Below are 27,555 nucleotides of genomic sequence, written 5' to 3'. Positions count from 1 at the left end.
TCGGGTGGCTCTTTTGTAAAGAATCTGCCTGCCATATTTATAATAGAATGTGAAAGCAACCTAGGTGTCCATCAACAGATGAATGGATAAAGAAGCCGTGGTACATATACACAAAGGGATATTACTCAGCCATAAAAAGGAATGCCCTTCAGTCAGTTCTAATGAGGTGGATGAACACAGAATCTATTATACAGGATTAAGTAAGTCAGAAAGAGAAAGATAAATATCATATTCTAACACATATATACACAGAATCTAGGAAAATGGTTCTGAAGAATTTACTTACAAGGCAACAATGGAGAAACAGACACAGAATAGACTTATGGACGGGGGAGAGGGGAGGAGAGGGTGAGTGTATGGAAAGAGTAATTACCATATGTAAAATAGATAGCCAACAGGAATTTGCCATATGGCTAAGAAACTCAAACAGGAGCTCTGTATGAACCTAGAGTGGTGGGATGGGGAGGGAGATGGGAGGGAAGTTCAAAAGGGAGGGGATAAATCTATATACACCTATGGCTGATTCAAGTTGAGGTTTGACAGAAAACAACAAAATTCTCTAAAGCAAATATCCTTCAATTAAAAAAAAAAAAAAAAAAGAATCTACCTGCCAATGCAGGAGCCTCAGGAGATCTGGGTTCAATCCATGGGTCAGGAAGAGCCTTTGGAGGAGGGAATGGCAACCCACTCCAAAATTCTTGCTGGCATAATCCCATGGACAGAGGAGCCTGGCAGGTTACAGTCCATGGGATCACAAACAGACATGACTAAAGTGACTGAGCATGCACGCAAGGTGAGTAAGAGAAAGTAAAGAACCGAAAAGAAAGTCAGTCAACTCTGGAGATTCCTAAAGGGTGACCGTTGTGCTTTCATCCAGGTACTGATGAGCACGTGCCTGTGACTAAATTACCCCAAGCAGTGAAAAGAACTACAGGAAAAGGGTAGGTAGAACAATTCTCAAAGCCACCACAGGTCTGTCTGTGTTTCCATAGCCAGAGTTGAAAGATTTCACAATACAGAGGGGATAAAATAAGAGTACTCACAAGGGCACTGCCTTTGTACAAGGGATAAATCATTCCTAGAGAAAAGACTACTTTGGTTCTGTCTTCAAAAAGCTCAAAAGCAAGCATTACCGGGTCAAACTGCTCCAAAAGAATTAACTGTGTCCCAGAACAAAGATGATGTTCTAACAAGGTAAAAATCAAAATGTCTGGCATCCAAGAAAACTATTAAAATACAGAAAGAAGGAAAATCTGACCCTCAGTGGGGAGGGAAAAAAAGGAGATCTAGAAATAAGACAGACAGAATCAAGGATACAAATGATAAGAGACATGAGAGACTGGAAGGGAGGGGAGACAAGACCAAAATCAAGTTTCTAAATGTTAAAAAACCAAAAAATAAAAAACCAATGTGAAAAAATACGATGGATGAGATTAAGAGCAGATAAGACAAGGCAAAAAAATAATGAACTTGAAGACACAGTAAAAGAAACTATCCAAATTGAAATATAAAGATTGAGAAAATTAAACAAGAGCATCACTCAGGTGGGAAAGACCAAATTTGATGAAAACCAAAAACCTCCAAATTGAAGCAACACAAAACATAAGAACAAATAATACCATGGCATATCAAAAACAAGTAACAGAAAGGACATCTTAAAAGCAGCCCCAAAAGATCCATAATGTAAACTAGAAACATATAAGCCAGAAGGCAGAGGAGCAACATCTTTAGAGTTTACTGAAAGAACACCATCAACTAAGAATTCCACACATAGGAAAACATCTTTCGAAAACAAAGGCAAAATAAAGACATCTTTAGTCATACAAAAGCTGAAGGAATTTATCACCAGCAGACTTGCACTATAAAATCTGTATGTATGTTTCAATATAGTTCCATATACATCATATACAAATATAGATAGAGACACATAATATCAATAATATTGGTAATGTTTTATTTTCTTCAATAATATTAAAAAGAAACTCTTAAGTCAAAATTTTCATGGATATTTGTGAAATGCATTCACACATGGATACATGCACTCAATCAATCTTCTAATAATAGGCATTTCCTTTGTTTCCATATTCTGTCATTTAAAAATCCATGTAAATGCAATGGGTGTACCATTATATTTGTATTTGTATTACATGGGCCAGTTTATAAGAATAGAGTTTGCAAGATTGCTTTCCAAAAATGTGATAACAACTCATATTTCTACTCATAAGGGAATACTATTTTCTGCACAGCAACACCATTTTCTCTGCTAGCAACAGATATTAGTTTTTGTGTTTTTTTTTAACTTTTGTCATTTGATGGGTGTGTTGTCATATTTCACTAGTATTTCATTTGCATTGCCCAGTCAGTGGAGCATGAGATTCTTTAATTTGCATTACCTTGACAACCTGTGAGACGAAACTGAGTGTCTTTTCATGAATTTTGTAGCCTTCTAGATTTATTAATTTTCTTTAACTGTTCTTTAAATCTTTTGCCCTTTTTACAGTTGGGCTGATAACCTCTTCTTGTAAAAGGAATCCTGTCTTCCATACTGCAACCATTTTTTTCAAACTTACTATTTATCTATTATTGTTCAGCTGCTAAGTTGTGGCCAACTCTTTGCGACCCCACGCATTGCAGCACTCCAGGCTCCCCTGTCCTTCACATTCTCCCAGAGCTTGCTCAAACTCATGTCCTTGGTGTCAGTAATGCCATCCAACCATCTCAGCCTCTGTCATTCCCTTCTCTTATTTGCCTATTAAGTTTATGAAAAACACATAAGTTTATTATCCTAATCATTTTTAAATGTACAGTTCAGCAGCATTAAGTATATTCACACTGTTGGGTAATCAATCTCCAGAAATCATTTCATAATGCAAAGTGAAACTCTACAGCATTACACAGCAGCTCTCCACTCCTCCTCCCACCAACCACTGGCAACCACCATTTTACTTTCTGTCTCTACAATTTTGATGAGTCAGGGTATTTCACAAGTGGAATACAGTATTTTCTTTGTGTCTTGCTTATTTTACTTAGCATAATGTCCTCAAAATTTATCGATTTTATAGCATGGGAAGGAACTTCCTTCCTTTCCCAGGTTGATTAATATTCAATTGTGGTGGTATCTCACTGTGATTCTTTTTAAAAATTTAATATATATATATATATTTCATTCATTTACTTGGCTGTGCTGGGTCTTAGTTATGGTACATGAGATCTTTTTAATTCTCATGTGTCATGTGAGATCTAGTTCCTTGACCAGGAACTGAACCTGGCCCCCTGCATTGGGAGTTCAAGAGTCTTAGCCACTAGACCACAAAAGAAGTCCCCCCACTGTGGTTTTGATTTGCATTTCCATAATTAGTAATGTTGAGCATCTTTTCAGGTGCTTGTTAGCCATTTATTTATATATCTTCTTTGGAGAAATGTCTATTCAAGTACCTGAGTCATTTTTTTAATCTAATTGTTTGCTTTTTTGTTGTTGAACTGTAGGAATCTTTTATATACTCTGGATATTTAACTCCTTATTGGATATATGATTTGCAAATATTTTTACCCATTCCATAGGTGGCCTTTTCATTCTCTTGCCTGTGTCCTTTGATGCACAATAATTTCTAATTTGATACAGTTCAATTTATCTATTAACTTTTGTGACCTGTGCTTTTACTGTCATATCCAAGAAATCACTGACAAATCCAATGTCACAAAGTTTCCCCTCTATGCTTTCTTCTAAGTGTTTTAGTTCTTATGTTTATGCCTTTGATCCACTGAAGTTAATTTTTGTATGTTTGGGTAAGGTAAAGATTCAATGTTGTATTTCTGCTTCTGAATATAAAGTTTGCCCAATACCCTTTCTTGAAAAGACTGTTTCAAGAAACCATTTTCCCCACTGAATGGTCTTGGCATTCATCAAAAACATCTGACCAGGGATACTTTACTAAGATAGTGAAACAGGATCTTGAGTTCACCTGCGCATGAAAATCACAACCATTTACACAGCAACTACAGATGAGAATGACCTGAAGGCAAGCAGAAAAGATTTTTCAGTACTAAAGACATGAAGAAGGAACCGTGAAATGGATAGAAGGAGCAGAGGTGCAATATAGTCAAGATCCACACACCTGGGCAGGCAACCCACAAAAAGGAGAATAATCACAACTGCTGAGTTTCTCCCTAAGGAGTAAAGGATCTAAGCTCCACACTGGGCTCTCCAGGCCAAGGGTTCTGCAAAGGGAAAAAGTGCCCCAGAACATCTAGTAGCCCTGAAGGCTAACTATGGCTTGAGTACTGAAGAGATGGAGGTCCATAGGAAACAAACCTCTTCTCTTTTCTAAAAAAAAAAAAAATATATATATATATATATGTATGTATGTATGTATTTTATTTGGCTGCACTGGGTCTTAGTTGCAGCATGTGGGATCTAGTTCCCTGCCCAGGGATCGAATCCAGGCCTCCTGCATTAGGAGCATGGACTCTTAGCCACTGGACCACCAGGGAAGCCCCAAAACTCCACTCTTGACTGCCAACCTTTACAAGAGGCAGAACCTGACAGCCAAAAATGTTAATGTAACAGCCAAAATATGGAAGCAACCTTAAAGTCCATAAACAGAACAGATAAAGAATATGTGAGACACACACACACACACACACACACACTTGAATACTACTCAGCCATAAAAGAATGAAATCTTGCATTTGTGACTACATGGATGGACCTAGAGGGTATTATGCCAAGTAAGGTAAATCAGAATGATAAAGACAAATACATGTCTGTGTAATCTAAAAACCAAAACAGAAACAGATTCAAAAAAATAGAGAACAGACAGCTGCCAGAGGGGAAGGAGTAGGGGTTGACAAGGGAAAAAAAAAGTTAACTATGTGAAGTAACAAATGCTAATAGCTTGATTGTAGTAATTACAATGTATATTTATATGAAACCACCACATTATACACCTTAAAAATATAAATTTTTGTCAATTATACCTTAATAAAGATGAATTTTTTTTTAATTGATCACATCTGTGTGCATTATTTCTGGGCTCTATGCTATTCCATTAGTCTATGCTTATCTTACAATCAAAACTATTATTAACTTTCTTGGTATGCTTTATCATTAAAAGTATTAATTTTTAATAAAATCAGACACATCTCTTATTTTATAACAGCTTCTGAGTTTCTAATCTTAAGGTTTCCTTCACCATAATTTATAGAGCTAAAACTACAGAATAGCCTTAAATTTTTTTTAAACAAGGCTTTAATCTATCAGGAGGTTATCTTAAGACAGGAACCCAGATTTATTTTCTTCCAGATGGGCAGACATTTGTATCAGTGCCATTTACTACATAATCTAAATCACTGCAGATGGTGACTGCAGCCATGAAATTAAAAGACACTTGCTCCTTGGAAGGAAAGTTATCACCAACCTAGATACCACATTAAAAAGCAGAGACATTACTTTGCCAACAAAGGTCTGTCTAATCAAGGCTATAGTTTTTCCAGTGGTCATGTATGGATGTGAGAGTTGGACTATAAAGAAAGCTGAGCGCCGAAGAATTGATGCTTTTGCACTGTGGTGTTGGAGAAGACTTTTGAGAGTCCTTTGGACTGCAAGGAGATCCAATCCATCCTAAAGATCAGTCCTGAGCATTCATTGGAAGGACTGATGCTGAAACTCTAATACTTCTGGCCACCTGATACAAAGAGCTGACTCATTTGAAAAGACCCTGATGCTGGGAAAGATTGAAGGCGGGAGGAGGAGACAACAGAAAATGAGATGGCTGGATGAGATGGTTGGACAGAGTATGATATGAGATGGATCACCGACTCAATGGACATGAGTTTGAGTAAACTCCAGGAGTTGGTGATGGACAGTAAGGCCTGGCATGCTGCAGTCCATGGGGTCTCGAAGAGTCAGACATGACTTAGCAAATGAACTGAACTGAATGCATTTCCTACTGAATTATAACATTATCTTTACCCTTTATTAAATCTGCACATATTTCTATACATATTTTCTAACTGATCTGTCTATGCCCATACTATATTAATCTGATTTAGAGACTACAATATTCTATACAGAATAGTTGACATACTTCCTTCACTGTTCCATTTCAGCTTCCTTGGCTACTCTCTAAACACACTAGAAAATCTGGTAACTTTACCTCTTATGTTCCAATATTAATATCAGTTACTTAATTTTACTGTTTTAATGCATCTGTTAGAATCTCTAAATGCAATTTGAATATAAAGGTGATATGACCATCTATGTCAGGGTCCTTATATATATTAATGTTTTGCCATTTAGGGTCTTTTTTATAATTTCTATTCTTAATTTGCTTACATTTAAAAAATTTGAAATGGTCTATTTAAAAACTGCAGTTTAGTTGATTTGCAGTATCGTATTAGTTAGAAATGGTCTTAATGAACTCTATGAAATGCCTTTTCAGCAGCTACTGATGGCTTACTATATTCTTTGTTTCATTTGTTGATCAGTTCAGTTCAGTTCAGTTCAGTCGCTCAGTCGTGTCCGACTCTTTGCGACCCCATGAATCGAAGCACGCCAGGCCTCCGTGTCCATCACCAACTCCCAGGGTTCACTCAGACTCACATCCATCGAGTCGGTGATGCCATCCAGCCATCTCATCCTCTGTCGTCCCCTTCTCCTCTTGTCCCCAATCCCTCCCAGCATCAGAGTCTTTTCCAATGAGTCAACTCTTCGCATGAGGTGGCCAAAGTACTGGAGTTTCAGCTTTAGCATCATTCCTTCCAAAGATACTATCTATTATATTAACAAATTTAATACTAATGATCTTTGCATTGATGCAATATATCCTATTGAGTCAAAATGTATAATTAGTCAGTTACTTCATACCTAAATTCTATCAGCTAATATTTTATTTAGAAATTTTGCATTTCTAGAAACAAGACTGATCTTTTTTGGTAGTTTTTTTTTTTTTTTTTTCTGGCCAAGATGCAGGACCTGTGCGATCTTAGTTCCCAAACAGGAATTGAACCCGTGCACCCTGTAGTGGAAGGGCAGAATCCTAATCACTGGACTGCCAGGGAAGTAGTATTTTTATTCCGGATAAAAGTATGTGTGCTTCACAGAATGCACTGAGTAGTCTTGCATCCTCAGTAACACAGAATAGAGTTTTTTAAAAACTTACGATATGTTGTTTATAAATTAAATGAAAGTCAGCTGTGAAACCATCTGCTATGCTGCTTTGTTCAAGGATCAGCTTTCAATTGCCTTTTCAATCCCTGATGGAGAACTGGTCAATTCAAGTTTTCCACTTCTTCGATCAATCCTACTAATTTATATTTTGCTATAAAATTATCCACTTATCTCAATTTCCAACTTTGACATCATGGCATAACACGTAATATTCTGAAGGTTTGAATGCTGCTGCTAAGTCACTTCAGTTGTGTCCGACTCTGTGTGACCCCATAAACAGCAGCCCACCAGGCTCCCCCGTCCCTGGGACTTTTCAGGCAAGAACACTGGAGTGGGTTGCCATTTCCTTCTCCAATGCATGAAAGTGAAAAGTGAAAGTGAAGTCACTCAGTCGTGTCCGACTCTTATCGACCCCATGGACTGCAGCCCACCAGGCTCCTCCGTCCATGGATTTTCCAGGCAAGAGTACTGGAGTGGGGTGCCATTGCCTTCTCTGGAAGGTTTGAATATGACTCCATTAATCCCTCCTATATCTGGGTATCTATGATGTTTCCTTTCTCATTCTTAATATTGCATATTTTTACTCCGATTTTTTTCCCCTTATATGAGGTCTATCTATTAATAATTCATCGGTCCTTGTAAAGAACCAGCTCTGGGTTTTATCCTTCCCACTGTTTTTGTTTTGCTATTTCCAATTCCATTAATTACAGTTTTTATCTTTAATCCCCATGTCCTAATTGGTTTCTGTTTTATTTTCTTAATCCCTAAATATGGGTACTGAATTCCCTTAGCTTTATTCACTTAATAATAAAAGTATTTAAACTATAGAGTTGCCTCTAAATACCAATGTTTGCCAATAAGATAGAAATATTCTCCTCATTCCTTTCTAGATAGTATGTAATCTCACTTTTTTCTTTAAATCTCACTTTTGATGGTAAAATGTTTTAAGTCCATCAATACAAGAATGATTACACACACGACTGAATATTATACAACACTTTAACTTGTTATTATTCATCATGAACTGGATGAATAATTTATCAACAAGCACAGATCTAAAGGAGCTTCCCTGGTGGCTCAGACAGTAAAAGCGTCTGCTTGCAATGCAGGAGATCCAGGTTTGATCCCTGGATTAGGAAGACCCCCTGGAGAAGGAAAAGGCAACCCACTCCAGCACTCTTGCCTGGAAAATTCCATGGATGGAGGAACTTCAAAGGCTACAGTCCATGGGGCTACAGTCCTCAAAGAGTCGGACACGACTGAGCGATTTCACTTTCACTTTTCATAGATCTAAAGGACATAAGGTTGAATGGAAAAAAAGGAAGATGTACAATGTTACATTCTCTATGATACTACTGAAGTAAAAAATTTTAAACAGGAGAGAGAGATAAATTAGGAGTTTGGGATTAGCAGATACAAAGTACTATATGTAAAATAGATAAGCAAGATCCTACTGTATAGTACAGAGAACTATATTATCTTGTAATAAACTATCAAGGAAAACAAGATGAAAATGAATGTATATGTACAACAGAATCACTTTGCTGTACACCAGAAACAAATACAAGATTGTAAATCAACTATACTTCAATTAAAAAAAAGAGAAAAAGAAAAGTTCAACCAAAAACAAAACAAAACAAAACATGTATAACAATAGTTCATTGTATCTATCTGTATGTACACATCTGAATGTTGCCTCAGAGCAAAGAAGAAAAGGGGACTAGGGAAAGATTAGTTCTCTCTGTTCTGCAATTAATGTTCTGGTATTTAAACAACTTAATGAGAATTAATACATGTAAAAAAAAAAAAAAGCTAACCATTTGTATCATGGCTATTTAGTATTCTCTATAATTAAAGACAACATTATCAAAATAGAAGACCCTTAATATTCTAGTTATTTAACTTTACTTAGTTAATTCACTATGGTAACAAATCATTCTTTTTTCCTTCTGTTGATAAAGAACATTGAGAGTAGAGCATTCAGGTTAAGGAGGGTAAGACAACAGGAGTCATCAGCTACTTCAGTTTCCTCTAAAAGTGTACACCAAAAGAAAGAAGGCATGCATGCTTTCATTCTGGTCTGAAAGTTTGTTCAAGGGAGACAGGAACTAGACATCAGAAAAGACAAGCAACATGAAAGCAGTAAAAACAATAACTACATGAAAAAGCTATTTGTTCAGTCTACAGATGTAGAACCCACAAAACTCTAAGACTCCTTTAGAAGCTTGTGGATCAAAGGTTGGGATCACTACAGAGCAAAAAAAAGAAAAATCAAACCGGGTGGAAATTAAAACTTTCCATAATTTGACCTCAATGTGGCATCTTTATCAGGCAACTTTTCCCTCTTTCTACCATATCTAGACAATCTGAAATCTCCTCAGTCATAAAGATGGTAACAGCAAAAACTGAAAAATCTTCTAGACTGAAATGACAGCATTCATTCTGTATGATGTACAGTTTTGGCAGGGACTCAACTGCTCATTCACAGATTTAAAACTGCTTCTGAAGATACTACTTTTAAGGCAGTGGGGGATATTTTAGCAGTACAATCTCCACGTTTCAGGCCCCAAATTCTAACCTGGTCATCCTACTAACAGAACAGTAGATATTCAAATTTTAATATTAGAAAAGCATAGGGACCAGTGTTATCAATATTTGTTATACATCAGACATATTAATAGTTGATAACCTAAGGAAAATCTTTTAATATTGAAAAACTGCTCGTAATCCCTCATCTTGCCTATTCCAAGATCATGGCATCTGGTCCCATCACTTCATTGCAAATAGATGGAGAAAAAGTGGCAAATTTTATTTTGGGGCTCCAGAATCACTGCAGACAGTGACCGCAGACACAAAATTAAAAGACACATACTCCTTGGAAGAAAAGGTATGACAAATGTAGGGTGTGCACTTAATCACTCAGTCGTGTCCAGCTCTTTGTGACCTCATGGACTATAGCCCACCAGGCTCCTCTGTCCATGGGGATTTTCCAGGCAAGAATACTAGAGTGGGCTGCCATGCTCTCCTCCAGGGAATCTTTCCAACCCAGGGACTGAACCCATCTGAGCCACCAGGGAAGCCATGACAAATCTAGACAGCACTTTAAAGAGCAGGGAAATCCTTTTGCTGACTAAGATCCATATAGTCAAAGCTATTGTTTTTCTAGTAGCCGTGTAAGTGTAAGAGTTGGGCCATAAAGAAGGCTGGGCACCAAAGAATTGACGCTTTCAAACTGTAATGTTGGAGAATACTCTTGAGAGTCCTTTGGACAGCAAGGAGATCAATACAGTCAATCCTAAAGGAATCAACCCTGAATATTCAGTGGAAAAACTGATACTGAAGCTGAGGCTCTAACACTTTGGCCACCTGATACAAAGAGCCAACTCTGGAAAAGACTCCAAGGCTGGGAAAGATTGAGGGCAGGAGGAGAAGGGGTGACAGAGGATGAGATGGTTGGATGGCATCACCAACTCAATGGATACGAGTTTGAGCAAACTAGCGGAGATTGTGAAGGACAGGGAAGCCTGGTGTGCTGTCGTCCATGGGGTTACAAAGAACTGGACACAACTTAGCTATTGAATATCAAGCCTATTCTAAAACATACAGCTATTTATAAAGAATCAGAGTCAAGAAACTGTGAGAAAAAAATTTATGTCAGGAGAACTAGTTGCTAATTTATTAGCTACACAGAAGATTAATATGAATCCAGAATAAAGTCTGTAACAGCAGATGGCAGACCTCTTCAATATTTTTAACAAAAATATGGATAAAGACACAGAAGGCAGACTAGTGAAATCTAATTATAAAACTAATTTTACCAAAAAAAGTTTATTTAGGAAAGTGAGCTAAAATTAACAAGGATGGATATAATATTCTATATTGGGATTCAGAGAGTCTACTGTCTAAAGTAAGGCCAGAAAAGAGTTTCAAGTATTTAGATTCTAGATGCTACAGAAGATGAATGAAACAACAGTACAGTTCTTGCTCAATTTATCAACAGAACAACAGGTTTCAGAACAAAAAGAGTAGCCAGTTCTATTGTACTCATAAACTAAGTAGATTATATCTCCAATGTATTATTTATGAAGAATACTAAAAGCTACAGAATACAAATGCCTTCCACAGTCTTAAATAATATGAAAATTGTATCATGATAAAACAACACTATGGCTAAAAGTAAAGTTGCCAAAGAAAGCCTAATTAAAGGCCTGGTTCTAATCCAAGCTCCACTATGTCCTAGGTTTGTGACAAGTGTTAAGTCACTTCTCTGTTCCTTAGTTCCCTTATCTATAAAACTGACATCATTACAAAAGTCTACCTTATGAAGTTGTGGGTATAACACATATGTTAACATGCTGCTGCTAAGTCGCTTCAGTCGTGTCCAACTCTGTGCGACCCCATAGACGGCAGCCCACCAGGCTCCCCCATCCCTGGGATTCTCCAGGCAAGAACACTGGAGTGGGTTGCCATTTCCTTCCCCAATGCATGAAAGTGAAAAGTGAAAGGGAAGTCACTCAGTCATGTCTGACTCTTCACGACCCCCAAGGACTGCAGCCTACCAGGCTTCTCTGTCCATGGGATTTGCCAGGCAAGAGTACTGGAATGGGGCGTCATTGCCTTATTGATATAAATTACTTGGAACAGAGTGACAGTAAGCACTCAATAAATGCTAGCTATTTATCAGGAAAAACCACAAGTATGAATAGTTAGCAGAAAGCAAAAGCTGGAGGACTAGAGGGGAGTTCCTGGAGGTCCAGTGATTAGGATGCAGCAGTTTTACTGCCTAAGCCTTGGTTCAAACCCTGGCTGGGGATCAAAGATCCTACAAGCCTCACCATATGCCACCACTCCCCAACCAAAAAAGTCCTGGAAAGTAGGATATTCCCCATCATTGTTACACATAGAGGCTTGAAGCCCAACCGTTAGGTGTTTCAAAGGACAGCATTTTGGCCCAAAATCAGTTCTAATATTCTCTGACTACAGAAAAATTGATTTGCCTGTCAGTTTCAGCCTACACAACTGTTCCATTACTACAACTAATCTGATTAGTTCAACTGTAATATTTTAAATATTAGGTTTAGAAATGATTTCAACTGCAATAAGCTAATTTTTCATATTTACAACAGAAGAAAACTGCTACCCAACAAAAGCAAGCCAAAAATATTGACAATGGAAGTATCAATGAAAAGAGTACAATAATAAGCAGAAAGATTTGGATTTCTTCTAAGTGTTTGTGGATACTTTTAATTTATAAAATCTGTTGTTAAGGACTTACTTTTAAGAACTGTTTCTTGTCCTTTAAACAAATATTCTAGCAAACACAAACTCTTTTAAAATCTTCGCACAGATCTCACAGTGTTATAACTATTTCCTTAATCATTCTTAATTTTCCTTCAAACCGTGAAACACAAAAAGAAATTTAGTATTAATCTAATTTTCCTCTTCCTGGTGCAAGTGGTAAAGAATCCTCCTGCCAAAGCAGGAGATGCAAGAGACACCAGTTTGATCCCTGGGTCAGGAAGATCCCCTGGAGAAAGACATGGCAACCCAGTCCTGTGGGTTCTTGCCTGGAAAATTCCACAGACAGAGAAGCCGGGTAGGCTACAGTCCTTGGGGTGGCAAAGAGCTGGACATAACTAGCACACAAACACGCACATACACACATCTGTCCCTTTGATCCTTAACGGCCTAATTAATGACAGGCTTATTAAATCTACTAAGAGAACTGTATGATCCAACATCCGCTGGATTATTAAAAAAGCAAGAGAGTTCCAGAGAAACATCTATTTCTGATTTACTGACGCCTTTGACTGTGTGGATCACAATAAACTGTGGAAAATTCTGAAAGAGATGGGAATACCAGACCATCAGACCTGCTTCTTGAGAAACCTATATACAGGTCAGGAAGCAACAGTTAGAACTGGACATGGAACAACAAACTGGTTCCAAATAGGAAAAGGAGGATGTCCAGGCTGTATACTGTCACCCTGCTTATTCAACTTATATGCAGAGTTCATCGTGAGAAATGCTGGGTTGGAAGAAGCACAAGCTGGAATCAAGATTGCTGGAAGAAATATCAATAACCTGAGATATGCAGATGACACCACTTTATGACAGAAAGTGAAGAAGAACTAAAGAGCCCCTTGATGAAAGTGAAAGAGGAGAGTGAAAAAGTTGGCTTAAAACCCAACATTCAGAAAACTAAGATCATGGCATCCGGGTCCCATCACTTCATGGCAAATAGATGGGGAAACAGTGGAAACAGTGGCTGGCTTTGTTTTGGGGGGCTCCAAAATCACTGCAAATGGTGACTGCAGCCATGAAATTAAAAGACACTTACTCCTTGGAAGGAAAGTTATAACCAACCTAGACAGCATATTAAAAAGCAGAGACATTACTTTGTCAACAAAGGTCCATCTAGTCAAGGCTATGGTTTTTCCAGTAGTCATGTATGGATGTGAGAGTTGGACTATAAAGAAAACTGAGCTCTGAAGAATTGATGCTTTTGAACTGTGGTGTTGGAGAAGACTCTTGAGAGTCCCTTGGACTGCAAGGAGATCCAACCAGTCCATCCTAAAGGAGATCAGTCCTGGGAACACCCAGGACTGATCTGTTCATTGTTCATTGGAAGGAATGATGTTGAAGCTGAAACTCCAATACTTTGGCCACCTGATACGAAGAGCTGACTCATTTGAAAAGACCTTGATGCTGGGAAAGATTGAGGGGAAGAGGACAAGGGGATGACAGAGGATGAGATGGTTGGATGGCATCACCAACTCAACAGACATGAGTTTGTGTAAACTTCGGGAGTTGGTGATGGACAGGCAGGCCTGGCGTGCTGTGGTTCATGGGGTCGCAAAGAGTCAGACACAACTGAGCAATTGAACTAACTAACTAACAGAACTATATAATCTCCTGATTTCTCCACTTGCAATTTCTGTTCTAGAACCTTATCTTACTTAACACTGCCACAGTAAATCACCCAAACTACTTAGCTCTAATCTAGCAATCTAGCTTTAAACAAAATTCCTTAGTTGAGATGTATAAACATTAATCAGCATTTGCCATTAAGAAAAAAAAAAGAAAAAAAAAAAACTGTCCAATAATGGCAAAGTATAGTCAACTGTAGCCTCATCTACTTGAAATAATTATGACAAACACTAGGGGGAAGAGGAAGAGAGACGAAGAGAAATGGAGAACAAAAATGAATGAGTATAAGAGCTCTAGTCAAGGCTATGGTTTTTCCTGTGGTCATGTATGGATGTGAGAGTTGGACTGTGAAGAAACTGAGCACCGAAGAATTGATGCTTTTGAACTGTGGTGTTGGAGAAGACTCTTGAGAGTCCCTTGGACTGCAAGGAGATCCAACCGGACCATCCTAAGGGAGATCAGTCCTGGGTGTTCATTGGAAGGACTGATGCTGAAGCTGAAACTCCAATACTTTGGCCACCTCATGCAAAGAGTTGACTCATTGGAGTGGACCCTGATGCTGGGAGGGATTGGGGGCAGGAGGAGAAGGGGACGACAGAGGATGAGATAACTGGATGGCATCACCGACTCAATGGAGATGAGTCTGAGTGAACTCCAGGAGTTGGTGATGGACAGGGAGGCCTGGCGTGCTGTGATTCATGGGGTCACAAAGAGTCGGACACAACTGAGTGACTGAACTGAACTGAACTGAACTGAACAGAAGCAAAAACCAGCTGACGATAATTTTCACCTTAAGTCACTTCTGAGCAAGATGGAAAGTTAATTAAATTAACAGACTATCAACATTATGGAATATTAACCAAATACAACATTAAAACTACTTTAGAACATGTAGAATCATAGAAAAACAAAGGCAACTGCCATATTCGAATGAGAACCATTCTAAGAATCTTGTCAACTTTTTGTCTTTATCAGAATACTGTTGATTATTAAAAAAAGAATCAAAATTTATTCATCTAAATAATGCCTCTGCTAAAAATAGCAATTCTTCCTTCAGGATTTTACAGGTAAAAACTGCAGGAAACTGTATTACTTCATGTCACATTTAGTCCCATATTGTCACCATATTGACATATTTCAGGAGTGCGCTAGAACCAGGAACTTAGAGGTTAATTTAACAAAGGCCTAAACAAGTATAGGTCAGGCACTATATAACTAGGGCGGGTGGTGGCCCTGTTCAATTCCCCACCCTACTTGCCCTTTTGAATGACTAGTCATCTACACTCGACTTTATCAACACTCTCCAACACCCTGTAATTCTTTTATGCTCCTGAAATAACTAATTTGACTGTCAGTGCCTGTCAATCCTCCTCAATCACAAGTTATCTAACTCTTAAACCTCAGTGCCTTTTTAGAGTACCTCTTCATGTTCTGTATTCTATCAGTTACCAAATTCTACCACTTCTCTGATCAATCACTTCTCAACTCACATTTCTTCTAGGTTTCCACCTAAATTGAGGCTTTCATTTCACACCTGGATTATTTAATGAGAATGCCTATTGACAGACACTGTTGACATCTGGCCCCCATTCCGTCAGCTCACCTTGAGCTGGCACAGAATATTCTGCTAACTTCCCAACGTCAATTCAACACTTCTCTGCTTCTAAGTTCTCCAGCCAGACAGGATCTTGCCCAGCCCTAGCTAAACAACAGAAGGACAATCTCAATCAGTGAGGCTTGGGAATAGGTAGAAAAACTCCCCAGCTACCTCTCAGTTGCTATGACAATTCTGAGGCAGTTCTACAAAAATTTCCACAGGATTAAACCCCCAGTTGCCCATCACTGGCTTTTTCCCCGTTCCTGACTATTTACCCTTGTGCTTCCTGGCATCTCACCTGCATTCACGTTATACCCAGGTCTGCTTTCAAGATAGCACTTCAGAGGAACTGTAAGAGTTACAAAAGCGACACTATCAAGATCTTGCTTAGCCTAAAGCTGCCCAAGTGTTCTCTTGGTCTCAATCCTTTCCCAAATCACAGCTCATTCTGCATTCATGTGGACCACATACTGTGCGTGTGTGTTGAGTCACTTCAGTCGTGTCCGACTCTTTGTGACCCTATGGACTGTAGCTCACCAGGTTCCTCTGTCCATGGGATTTTCCAGGCAAGGATACTGCAGCTGGTTGCCGTGCCCTCCTCCAGGGATCGAACCTTAGCTTAAGTCTCCTGCATTGGCAGGGTTTTTTATTTTACCACTAAGCACCACCTGGGAAGCCTGAAACACACACCTCTTCTAACAAAACATCTTCAATGAAGGCTTTCGAAATTTGTCTTTTTCATCTCTTTTTCATCTACTACTAGCTTATACAAACCATAACTTATTATCAGCCAAATTGCTCTACTGATCCTTTCTCAAATATAAGTTGTACCTTCCCAGGAACACGATAATCTGTTCATTAGAAATGTCCTCCTGTTGAAAATTCTGCAAAGCTCACACATGTCAAATATCATCTCCATCAAGATTCAATCACAAGTAATGTATTCCTCACCTAAATTCCTGATTATAATACCATAGCATGATAATACGATACCATAAATACCTGATTATAATACCACAATATCGTATAATACCACAATATCTTCCTCACCTAAATTCCTGATTATAATACCATAGCATGATAATACGATACCATAAATATCTGATTATAATACCACAATACCGTATACAATCTTACCATAGTTGTATAAAAAATTACCCAAGCCTGACTACAAACCTGACTCTAAGGGCTGAAACCGTGTTTCACTCTTTTTATTTTCCAGAGGGCTTTCCCTGATAGACCCACAGAACCTGACCTACTTGGCATTCTAAAGTAACTTTTGAAAAGAACAGTTATTTTGACATATGCATTGTCTCTTAAGTATTACTTCTCCTGATACACACATGCTCACACACACACACTATATTGTACAAAATTCATGCTTTTTATAGACAAACCAACTGTACTCATCTCATTCTCTTTGCAACTACTTATCAAAATGCTCCTGAAATTGCATGCAGACTTAAAAAGAAAAGTTTAAAAACTACACGAAGGACTTCGCTGTAGTCCAGTGGTTAAGACTCCGAGTTCCTAACGCAGGGGGCCTGAGTCTGATCCCTGGCCAGGCAACTAGATGCCACATGCCACAACTAAGACCCAGAGCAGCCAAATTAAAAAAAAAAAAAGTCAAACAAAAAATCTACACTAAAAAAAGCTGCTATTTATTCCTTTACTTTTTAGAAATGACTACTTCTCACATTTCTCACCAAAAATCTTTCACCATTTATGCTCTTCATTTCCTTTAAGAGTCCACAGTTTGTCACATGTTACAGTTCACTGTGCTCCAAAATCTAGCTGAATTCCAACTTATATCAAAGGTTATTTCAGCAAGATTATTTCAGGCTTTAGAGAAACTCTAATCCTTCCATAATCTCAAAATGTCTCTGTTGTGGAAAAAGCCTTTACTTCCTGGAAATCCTAACTCAGAACAGGCATGAGGATCAAATAAGATTGTATATTTGAAAAGTCACTGAAGATTATAACAGCAGTACATAAACGTTAAAATTATCTCCACAACGCTACATTTCAAACGATTAAAATAACTTATCTACTACAATCTAATGCCATTAAATGCATTTATGTTTTTGGTTACAAATAGGTTATAAAGAATCACAAAAGATAGAAAAGTGAAAGCTGGCTCTAAACCAGATCAAAAATAAGAAGCAATCTTAAGCAGACTATCTCTCTTGCATATGGCAAGAGGTCAAATAATTTATTTCTGGAATATTTCTTGTACCGTCCATTTTTTTCAATCCTGCCAAAGTAAAGTAATATAAAGCCCCTGGTGTAGTACAATTTATTCCTAATACTTTTTCTTAAGATTAGCATTGTCTTTCAATAAGATTCCCATTTTCCCCCATGTTTATATTAACAGCATGAATTCACTAACAATATTCATATTATGTTCAGACCAAATAGCTTATTTGCTTTGGTCAGACCTTTCCAGACGATACATTTGCTTCAACCAGAAACGAACTAGGACAGCCTCATTTTATTTTGAAAGAGATTTTCCTTAAAAGAAAAATAATCTGATCAAACTAAAAAATTCTACAATTCTATACATCTACTAAGCAAGAGTCTAGGGATCCTTGTGGTAAAATTCAGCGTCAGTTTAGAGCCTACGCGCCTGCCGGTGTTGTCACCACTGTCCCAATTTTCCTGGCCTTATATTGATTATATGAAAACGTAACCCCTAAAAATACTTGAGTGTAAAGCACCAGAGTCATCCAACAATTATTCAAAAGAAGAGCATTTCATAGTAGGTAAATATGTAAGAGTAAAGGTCTGGGAAACCACACATCATGGAAACTGACTCAAACAAAAGCTGCGGATGCACAGACAGCAAGGGCTACCGTAACCTCTCAAAACAGTCGGGATTAAATATGCATCGAAGAAAAATGCCAGGGACGACGACACCTAGGTTTTTCCGCTGACAACAAAGAATAACGGGGCCCCTACGGCTACACGAATGGGTCCGATCACCCCAACTGCGCCGCAAAGCGAAACCAGAACCCCGGAGCCAGCGCGCTGCGGGGCTTCCAGTCTTCCGCGCCCACCGTGCGGGGCTGGCAAGCTGGAATGCGGACCGAGGAAGGAGCGGAGACCTTCTTAGGGATTCGTCTCACCAACACTCCTGCCTTCCAGGGAAGCGCCCCCTGGGAACCCTTCCTCAAATCTACGACTGACTCGCGTCCTCCGCCGACCCCTACCGGGGCGGCCACCAATCATCAGCGCAAAGCACTGGAGGGGCCTAGGCCTTCTACCCACACGCGCGCTCACCACCATCCGGAATCAAGAAAAAGAGGCCGCTACAGCAGCCACAGCTCCGGTGCGCGGCAGCGAGAACACAGATCGGCCCCTGGCTGCAGGCGGGCGCCCTTCGGCCCTGCGCCCCTCCCAGCAGCGTCGCGCTCACCTCCAAGGCCTTCCCCACGGGCCCCGCCAGCGCGGCCAACGGTGGCCTGTGGCCGCACCTTCACCAACTCCTCTTTTCTTCTCCTGCCCTAGGAGACGGGAGGCTTCGCGTCCTGGGCGCCGGAAAACAGCTCCGCAGCTTAGCCCGCGGGCTCCCCGCCTCCCGCACCCGCCACTTCCCGCAGCAGCTACCGCTCCTTCCGGTGTCTCTACCGTCGCCGCAGGCGTCTGGGGAGTTGCGGGAGGGCGGGGAGGGCGGGGAGGGCGGGGAGGGCGGGGAGGGCGGGGGGGCGGGGCTACGAGGAGAGCCCGCCCCGCCTCTGGGGCGTGGCCGCGGCGGCCGGCTCCAGGTGCGGAGACCCAGGCTGCTATCCCCGCTGAGACTCCTTAAGGATCTAGCGGCTTGGCGGGGAGCGTGTACCTGTAGAGCAGTTTTAGATTTGGGACACTTTTCGTTTCTACACGAGTTCTCGCCCTCTTGTACAGTCACACTGTTAAGTCACCATTAACAGGTCTGTCTCGATGCATTACAGAATTTGCGTTTAGGCTGCCCACTAAAGGGGCAAAGAAATATCAGTTTACTTAATTCAACACTTCTTTCTTCCTCTCTTTCTTCTCCCAACATCTTAGGACCTAGACTCTCTGATAGTCATTGTGTTTCTTTTTCCACATCTACAAAGTAGAAATTCATCTCTCCCATTTTCCCTTAGGCCAAAAATCAAGATCAGATCAAATATTTATTGAAACCTTAGTATCTGCTTAGTGGCTAGAGCATCTAAAGAGATCTGCCTTCTATTAATAATTTATGGACCTGTTAAAATCCATTCAATTGATTAATATGCAAACAATAAAACAGTATTAATTGTTCCAATTGTCAATTTCAAGGTGTCTGTTTATCTCTAACTTTTTGGTCTCCAAAATGGGAGCTTGTACTCAAGTGTTATGTAAGATGATCAATCTCTGTCAGAAACAAATAGAGAACATAGGAGCTTCTAATTCTATTCATATGGTAAAAATGAAAGAAATTAATTTTTGCCATCATCTTATGTAGGGATTGACACCAAGTCCTCAGTTTGCACCACAATCTATCCTGGGTTACCTGACGGTCAGCATATTTCAAAATATTGCAGTTTACATGCTGGAAGATGTCAGAAATGTGTTTAATTTTTATTTCATGAAACTATCTTTTCCCTGATACCTTGTAGCAAAGTACTGTCTGACAAAAGGGGAGTTTTATAGGTTTATTTGAAAAAAGACAAGTGTTTTACATTGTAAAATTTTATGAACCTTTCTGGTGATAAGTGGCTGTTGCAACAAAACAACTTTTTAATGTATACATTTCCCTATGGCCCTAGAGTAAAAGCTGTATTTCAAAAATGAGTGAGAACTGCTTTTTGAAAGAAACTTGTGCAATGAAGAGAGCATTTTGAAAAAGGTTTGAAACTGTTTCCATTATTAAGTAATACTGCTGGCAAAAATTGTCACCTATTAAAAAGTCATCTCTGCATCAAAAGAGATAAAGAGATGAAAAATTTAAGTCAGCAAATAGGCAAAAATATTTGAAATATGTATCAATGTAACCAATAAAGGGCTCATATATAAATGTGTATATACATATATATATTTCCATGAATCATTAAGACACTAAATAGACAAAAGACAAAAGTAATTGCTCCAAAATTTCCTGCGTTGAAAATGTATCAGTTATGTTATGTTATTGCAGAGTTCAAGCAAATTTAGCTCAGACCAAAAGTCTTCCCACCAACCTGCTTAATAACCAACATCCTCTTTTCCTCTTTGACTTATCTGTCCTAAAGGAATTCTAGGACAAAGGGAAAACAGATGATGTGACTTTTCAAGGCAGGTGTGACTCATTGCCTAGATAACAACAGGCAACTGCCTTTCATTTGGACACCGAGTCAAGTCCTTGCTATGGATCAGTCCTTAAAAATGAGGCAAATTCACACTGACAATGCAGTAGCTTTCCCACTTTTAACTTTCGTGGATTCCCACCCTTCCTGCCAACCCCTGGTTTACATTTATCCTTTTATCCCTATATATCTAGAATCCTTAATTCCTTACTTTTCTTCAAACAATACCTCAAGAATAGGCTATAAGAAAGGATGATGTCACTGGGAAATCTATCAACTCCCTCTCAGACAGGAGAGATTATACATTCCATAGAGTGGACACCCAGCTGAATCACATTAATTTTGGCACAGAACTCTGGAAGTGCCACTTGTGTCCAGCCTGATGTGAACTGTACACCCTGAAGTCATGCATCAGGCCAGATAGTGAAGGTTCTCCAAATGGGGATGAGGGGTGGGGCAGAGGGCAGGGAATAAACATCAAAACAAATACCTTCTCATTTTTGCAACTAAGGGCAAGTAAAATAGCAAAGCACAAAACATACATTTCATTGCTCTTTAAAAGCCTTTACAAATACTGTTCCCTCAGATACACTTGTATCAGATATAATTTGACCAGATACTCCAAACTCCAATCCCTCATTTACCTAACTCCTACCTAGATATTCTCTGTTTAAAGTAGCACTCTTGAGAACTTCCCAGGTGGTCCAAGCAGTTAAGAATCTGCCTTGCAATGCAGGGGCTCAGGTTTGATCCTTGGTCAGGGAACTAAGGCCCCACATGCCACAGAGCTACTAAACCGATGCATCACAACTGGAGAGTCCCTCGGCCCCAATGAAAGATCCCATGTGCAATTTAGGACCTGACACAGCTGAATAAATAAACAAACATTAAAGAAAAACAAAGTGGCATTCCTAAAATAAAGTAGCACTCTTCACTCCATTATTTCTCATTTTAGTATCCCATTTGTTTCCTTCAGAGAATTTATTATGAATTTGAATTATTTCAAGATTTTTGTGTGCATTTAATTCTTTGCCTATTTTCTCTGAACTCTATTTCTCTCTTGTTCTCAATATTCTCAGAGATTAGTACTGAAGGACACAAACCTTTGTTGGCTTTCAACTGGGGGCAGTTGGCATTGGCCCCCTGGTGGATATTTGGCAACATCCTTCAAGAGGACTAGAGAAAATAAGAATTACATTCCTTTGCATTAACCTGACAAAGGAGTCCAAAATGTTATTAGTGACACTGTTGAGAAACCCTGTTTAAACTAAAACTGACGCTTTAGAATACGTCTTTGGTTATAAGTGGTAGGTAAGATAAGGTAAATAGTCACTCAGTGGTGTCCGACTCTTTGCAACCCCATGGACAATAACCCCCAAGCTCCTCTATTCATGGAATTCTCCAGGCAAGGATACTGGAGTGGGTAGCCATTCCCTTCTCTAGAAGATCTTCCTCACCCAAGGATCAAGCCAGGGTCTCCAGCATTGCAGGCAGATTCTTTACCATCTGAGCTGCTGCTGCTGCTAAGTCGCTTCAGTCGTGTCCGACTCTGTGCGACCCCATAGACGGCACTAGAAAGCCCCAGTAAGTGACAGAAATCTAATTAAATCATGGTTCCTAATTTGATGAACACACTGGATTTGGTAGGGAGCAAGCAGAAAACAAATTCGTTCTCTCTCATTATTGTCCCTGAATATCTCTAAGGATCCCTCCCTATTCCTCAGACAAAATCTTAGTCAAAGCCTTTAGTTTTTTCCCTGGAATTATGATATCTTTAATATTCATTTTTTTGAGTTTGCCATCTTACAGGGTTTTGTTGTTTTTGGTCATGCCACACAGCTTGTGAGATCTTAGTTCCCCAACCAGCGTGACAAAACTCTCTTAGCATTTTCCCTGCTTCATTGTGTACTTCAAGGCCAAACTTCCCTATTATTCTGAGTATCTCTTGACTTCCTACTTTTGCATTCTGATCCCTTATGATGAAAAGAACATCTTTCTGGAGTGTGAGTTCTAAAAGATCTTATAGGTCTTCACAGAACCGGTGAACTTCAGGTACTTCAGCATCAGTGATTGGGGTATAGGCCTAGATTACTATGATGTTGAATAGTTTGCCTTAGAAGCAAACTGAGATCATTTCGTCATTTTTGAAGTTACATCCAAGTACTGAATTCTGGACTCTTGTTGACTATGAGGGCTATTCCATTTCTTCTAAGGGATTCTTGCCCACAGTAGCAGATATAATGGTAATCTGAATTAAATTCTCCCATTCCCATCCATTTTAGTTCACTGATTCCTAGGATATCTATGTTCAGTCTTGCCATCTCCTGCTTGCCATGTCCAATTTACCTTGATTCATGGACCTAACATTCCAGGTTCCTATGCAGCAATGGACTTTATTTCATCATCAGACATATCCACAACTGAATGTTGTTTCTGCTTTGGCCCAGCCAACTTCATTCTTTCTGGAGCTATTAGTAATTGCCCTCCACTCTTCCCCAGTAGCATATTGGATACCTTCTGATCTGAGAGGCTCAACTTCTGGTGTGGTGTCTTTCTGCCTTTTCATACCGTTCTCGGGGTTCTCAAGGCAAGAATACTGGAATAACTTGGCATTTCCTCCTACCATTTACTTCTTTTTTTTTTCCATTTACTTCTTAAAGAGATGAGAATACCAGATCAACTTACTTGTCTCCTGAGAAATCTGTATGCAGATCAAGAAGCAACAGAACCAGACATGGAACAACTGACTGGTTCAAAATTGGGAAAGGAGTATGACAAGGCTGCCTGCTTACATAACTTATATGTAGAGTACATCAAGCAAAATGCCAGGCTGAATGAATCACAAGCTGGAATCAAGATTGCCAGGAGAACTGTTAACAACCTTAGATATGCAGAAGATACTACTCTAATGGCAGATGGTGAAGAGATACTAAAGAGCCTCTTGATGCAGATGAAACAGGAGAATGAAAAAGCTGGCTTGAAACTCAGTGTTTAAAAAAAAGCTAAGACCATGGCATCTGATCTCATCGCTTCATGGCAAATAGAAGGGGAAAAAGTGGAAGCAGTGACAGATTTTATTTTCTTGGACTCCAAAATCACTGCAGGAGGTGACTGCAGCCTTGAAATTAAAAGATGCCTACTCCTTAGAAGGAAAACTATGACAAACCTAGATAGCATGTTAAAAAGCAGAGACATCACTTTGCTGACAAAGGACCATATAGTCAAAGGTATGGTGTTTCCAGTAGTCGTGTACAGATGTGAGAGTTGAACCATCAAAAAGACTGAACACCAAAGAATTGATGCTTTTGAATGGTGGTACTGGAGAAGACTCTTGAGAGTTCCTTAGACAGCAAGGAGATCAAACCAATCAATCCTAAAAGAAATCAACCCTGAATTTCATTGGAAGGACAAATGCTGAAGCTGAAGCTGTAATACTTTGGTCACCTGATACGAAGAGCTGACTCATGAAAAAGACCTTGATGCTGGGAAAGATTGAATGTAAAAGGAGAAAGCGGTGATAGAGGATGAGATGGTTAACTAGCATCAATAACTCGGAGGACATGAATTTAAACAAACTCAGGGAGACAGTAGAGGACAGAGGAGCCTGGCTTGCTGCAGTCTATAGAGTTGCAGAGTCAGACCTGACTTAGTGACTGAAAGACAATTTCCTGTACCAGGTATTGAATGATGACCCTTGGCAGTGAAAATACAGATAACCAGTGGACCATCCAACAGATGAGATGGTTGGATGGCATCTCTGACTCCATGGACATAAGTTTGAGTAAACTCCGGGAGTTGGTGATGGACAGGGAGGCCTGGTGTGCTACAGTGCATGGGGTTGCAAAGAGTTGGACACAACTGAGCGACTGAACTGAAACTGACTGAACCACTGGACCACCAGGGATTTCCCTTCATCTCACTGTTCTAAGAGCAGAGATTTCAGTTTAAAAAAATCCCAAATTGGGACTTTTCCTGGTAGTCCAGGGAGTAAGACTCCAGGCTCCCAAAATAGGGGGCCTGGGTTCAATTCCTGGTCAGGGAACTAGATCCTACATGCATACTGTGAGTAAGAGTCTGCAACGAAGACCCTGAGAAAGCCATAACTAAGACCCAGCACAGCCAAAATAAACAAATACATGAATATTTAAAAAAATTTAAATCCCAAATAATGGGCTTATTGTCTTCACCTGGATTAAATGTTTGCCTTGGAGCATTCAACAAGTACATAAAAGAATAGAGTAGCTCCAATGACAATTACATGGATGAATGGAATGGAAATTTCCAAGAGAGAAAAGTAGGGGATCAGGTCAACCCAATATCACACACACACAAACTGATACTGGTTTAAAAGCTGAGGAAGAAGGTTTCTGATGAGCCAGAGAGGGGAGAATTTTTAGGCACAGTGAACTGCTTAGATGAAACCACATCAGCAAGAGGCCAAGTGCTAATCTGGGAATTTGCAAGGGGTCAGTTTTACTGGTCCAGAGATTGAGGGCAGGGAGTAACAGGACAGACTACACATAGAAGGCAGGTCGTGAATGATCATGTCAGTAAAGCAGACTTTCCTCTCTAAAGATCCATGAAGAACTTTGAGAAAACCAATAACATGATGAGATTTACATGTTGGATTACTTGGATAGTAATGATGGGCATAGATTGGAGACTATTGAAGAATCTAGACAAAGCGAAGTAAAGGCCCCGCAGCGGAGATGACTGTGAGAACTACTTAGGGGAATAAAATCAGTAGACTTTGAACTGACTACATGGGGATGGAACCTCAGAAGTTTCCTCTACAGAGTCTCTTCCTTTCTATCTTGATAGTTCCCTACCAAGTTTCTCTGACTCTAGTCTCACTCTACTCTAGTACCATACCATACTTCTGAACACAACTCTTCCTAAAACACAAATCAAATCACATAATGCTTTAATGATTCCTTGTTACTCCAGAGATTTTCTTTTTTCTCTTCAAGGATCTATGATGAGAGGAGCAAATCGCCCAGGGTTTAACATCTAAGTATCTTGCACCTGTCTGAACAAGAGACTAGCTTTTCAAATTGTGTGCCCTAAGCACCTGCTTCCCTAATCCTACTCCCCCTTGTCTTTAGTATTAGCCAAGTTTACTCCTTCTATCTCATTTTTTGTTCACCAAACGAAACATCCTATCCTCATCTATTTTAATCTACATCTCATTCTCCTAAAAGGCAAAACACTTACTTGTGCCCCTCCTATTTAGTGCTGCTTTCCTTAAGCCTAAATCCTTAGAATGCCCCCTCCTCCTTTTTAAAAAATCTTGGCTGCGCTGCATCTTCTCTGTAAAGTGCAGGCTCCTTACTGCCGGGGCGCAGGCTTTCTCTAGTTGTGGCACCTAGGGCCTTCTTTCTAGTTGTGGTCAGCGGGCCTTCTCTTGCGGCCTAGCATGGGCTCCAGAGCACACTAACTCAGCAGTTGTGGAAAGGCGGCTCTCTAGCTACAGCCCTGGCGCCCAGGGTCACTTGTCCCTAGGTATGTGGAATCTCCTCTCAGCAGGGATCCAACATGCATCCCTTGTTAGCAAGGCAAATTCTTAACCACTAGACCCCCAGGGAAGACATCGTATTTTTTGTTAAAAGTGAACCCCCACTCATCTTTCAAGAGTTATCTCCTAGGAGAAGCTTTCTTTAACTTTCCCAGGCCATATGAGCCTGTCCTTGTATTCTCTAGAGTACTTTCTAGTGATATTATACTGCTGATTATAAATTGTACAGTTTAATATCATTATACATTGCAATAATTTTTTCAGTCTCCTGAATCAAACTATGGGCAGGGATCTTTCTTACTTATTCTGGTATTTCCAGCATTAAGCATAGTACAAGGCACAGTGTAGAAAATGGACAAATCAATAAATTTGCTGCTTAAAAATATGAATAAATGTGAAAATATGCAAAAATTATGTATTTTCTAACTTGGAGAGAGAATTACTTTTTCATACTTTTCAAAATGTCCATCAATATACAGGCAGTAGATACACTTTATCTTATTAATTAATTAATTTATTTTTGTTTTCAGGCTGCACTGGGCTGCATGCAAGAGTTCTTTGACCAGGGATCGAACCTGCACCTTCTGCAGCAGAAGCATAGAGTCTTAAGCACTGGACCACCAGGGAAGTCCTTCATTTTATTTATTTATTTATATTTTTAAAAATTTATTTATTTATTGAAGGATAATTGCTTTACCAACTTTTGTTGTTTTCTGTCAAACCTCAACATGAAACAGCCATAGGTATACATATATCCCCTCCCTTTTGAGCCTCCCTCCCATCTCACTCCCCATCCCACCCCTCTAGGTTGATACAGAGCCCCATTTGAGTTTCCTGAGCCATACAGCTATCTATTTTACATATGGTAATGTAAGTTTCCATGTTACTCTTTCCATACATCTCACCCCCTACTCCCCTCTCTCCATGTCCATAAGTCTATTCTCTACGTCTATTTCTCCTTTGCTGTCCTGTAAATCAATTCTTCAGTACCAATTTTCTAGATTCCGTATATGTGCATTCAGTTCAGTTCAGTTGCTCAGCCATGTCCAACTCTTTGCGA

The 27,555-nt window shown here is 39.5% G+C and overlaps 1 protein-coding gene across 3 annotated transcripts in view; it reads right to left on the bottom strand.

Moving 5' to 3' along the window:
- USP33 (ubiquitin specific peptidase 33) overlaps positions 1-19,353 on the bottom strand; it is a 59,302-nt gene extending 39,949 nt beyond the window's left edge. For 2 of the 3 annotated variants that reach the window (XM_019957236.2, XM_019957237.2), the window contains exon 1: positions 19,111-19,352. The gene's annotated coding sequence lies outside the window, so the exon portion shown is untranslated. Of the gene's footprint in view, positions 1-19,110 lie in introns of all 3 variants that reach the window. The other variant, XM_019957238.2, reaches the window with a different exon arrangement.
- Positions 19,354-27,555: the final 8,202 nt, after the last annotated feature.

This window comes from Bos indicus, chromosome 3 (genome assembly GCF_029378745.1).
Source record: "Bos indicus isolate NIAB-ARS_2022 breed Sahiwal x Tharparkar chromosome 3, NIAB-ARS_B.indTharparkar_mat_pri_1.0, whole genome shotgun sequence".
NCBI lineage: Eukaryota > Metazoa > Chordata > Mammalia > Artiodactyla > Bovidae > Bos > Bos indicus.
The sequence above is the reverse complement of the archived record's forward strand: the minus strand, read 5'-3'. Positions and strand labels throughout refer to the sequence as shown.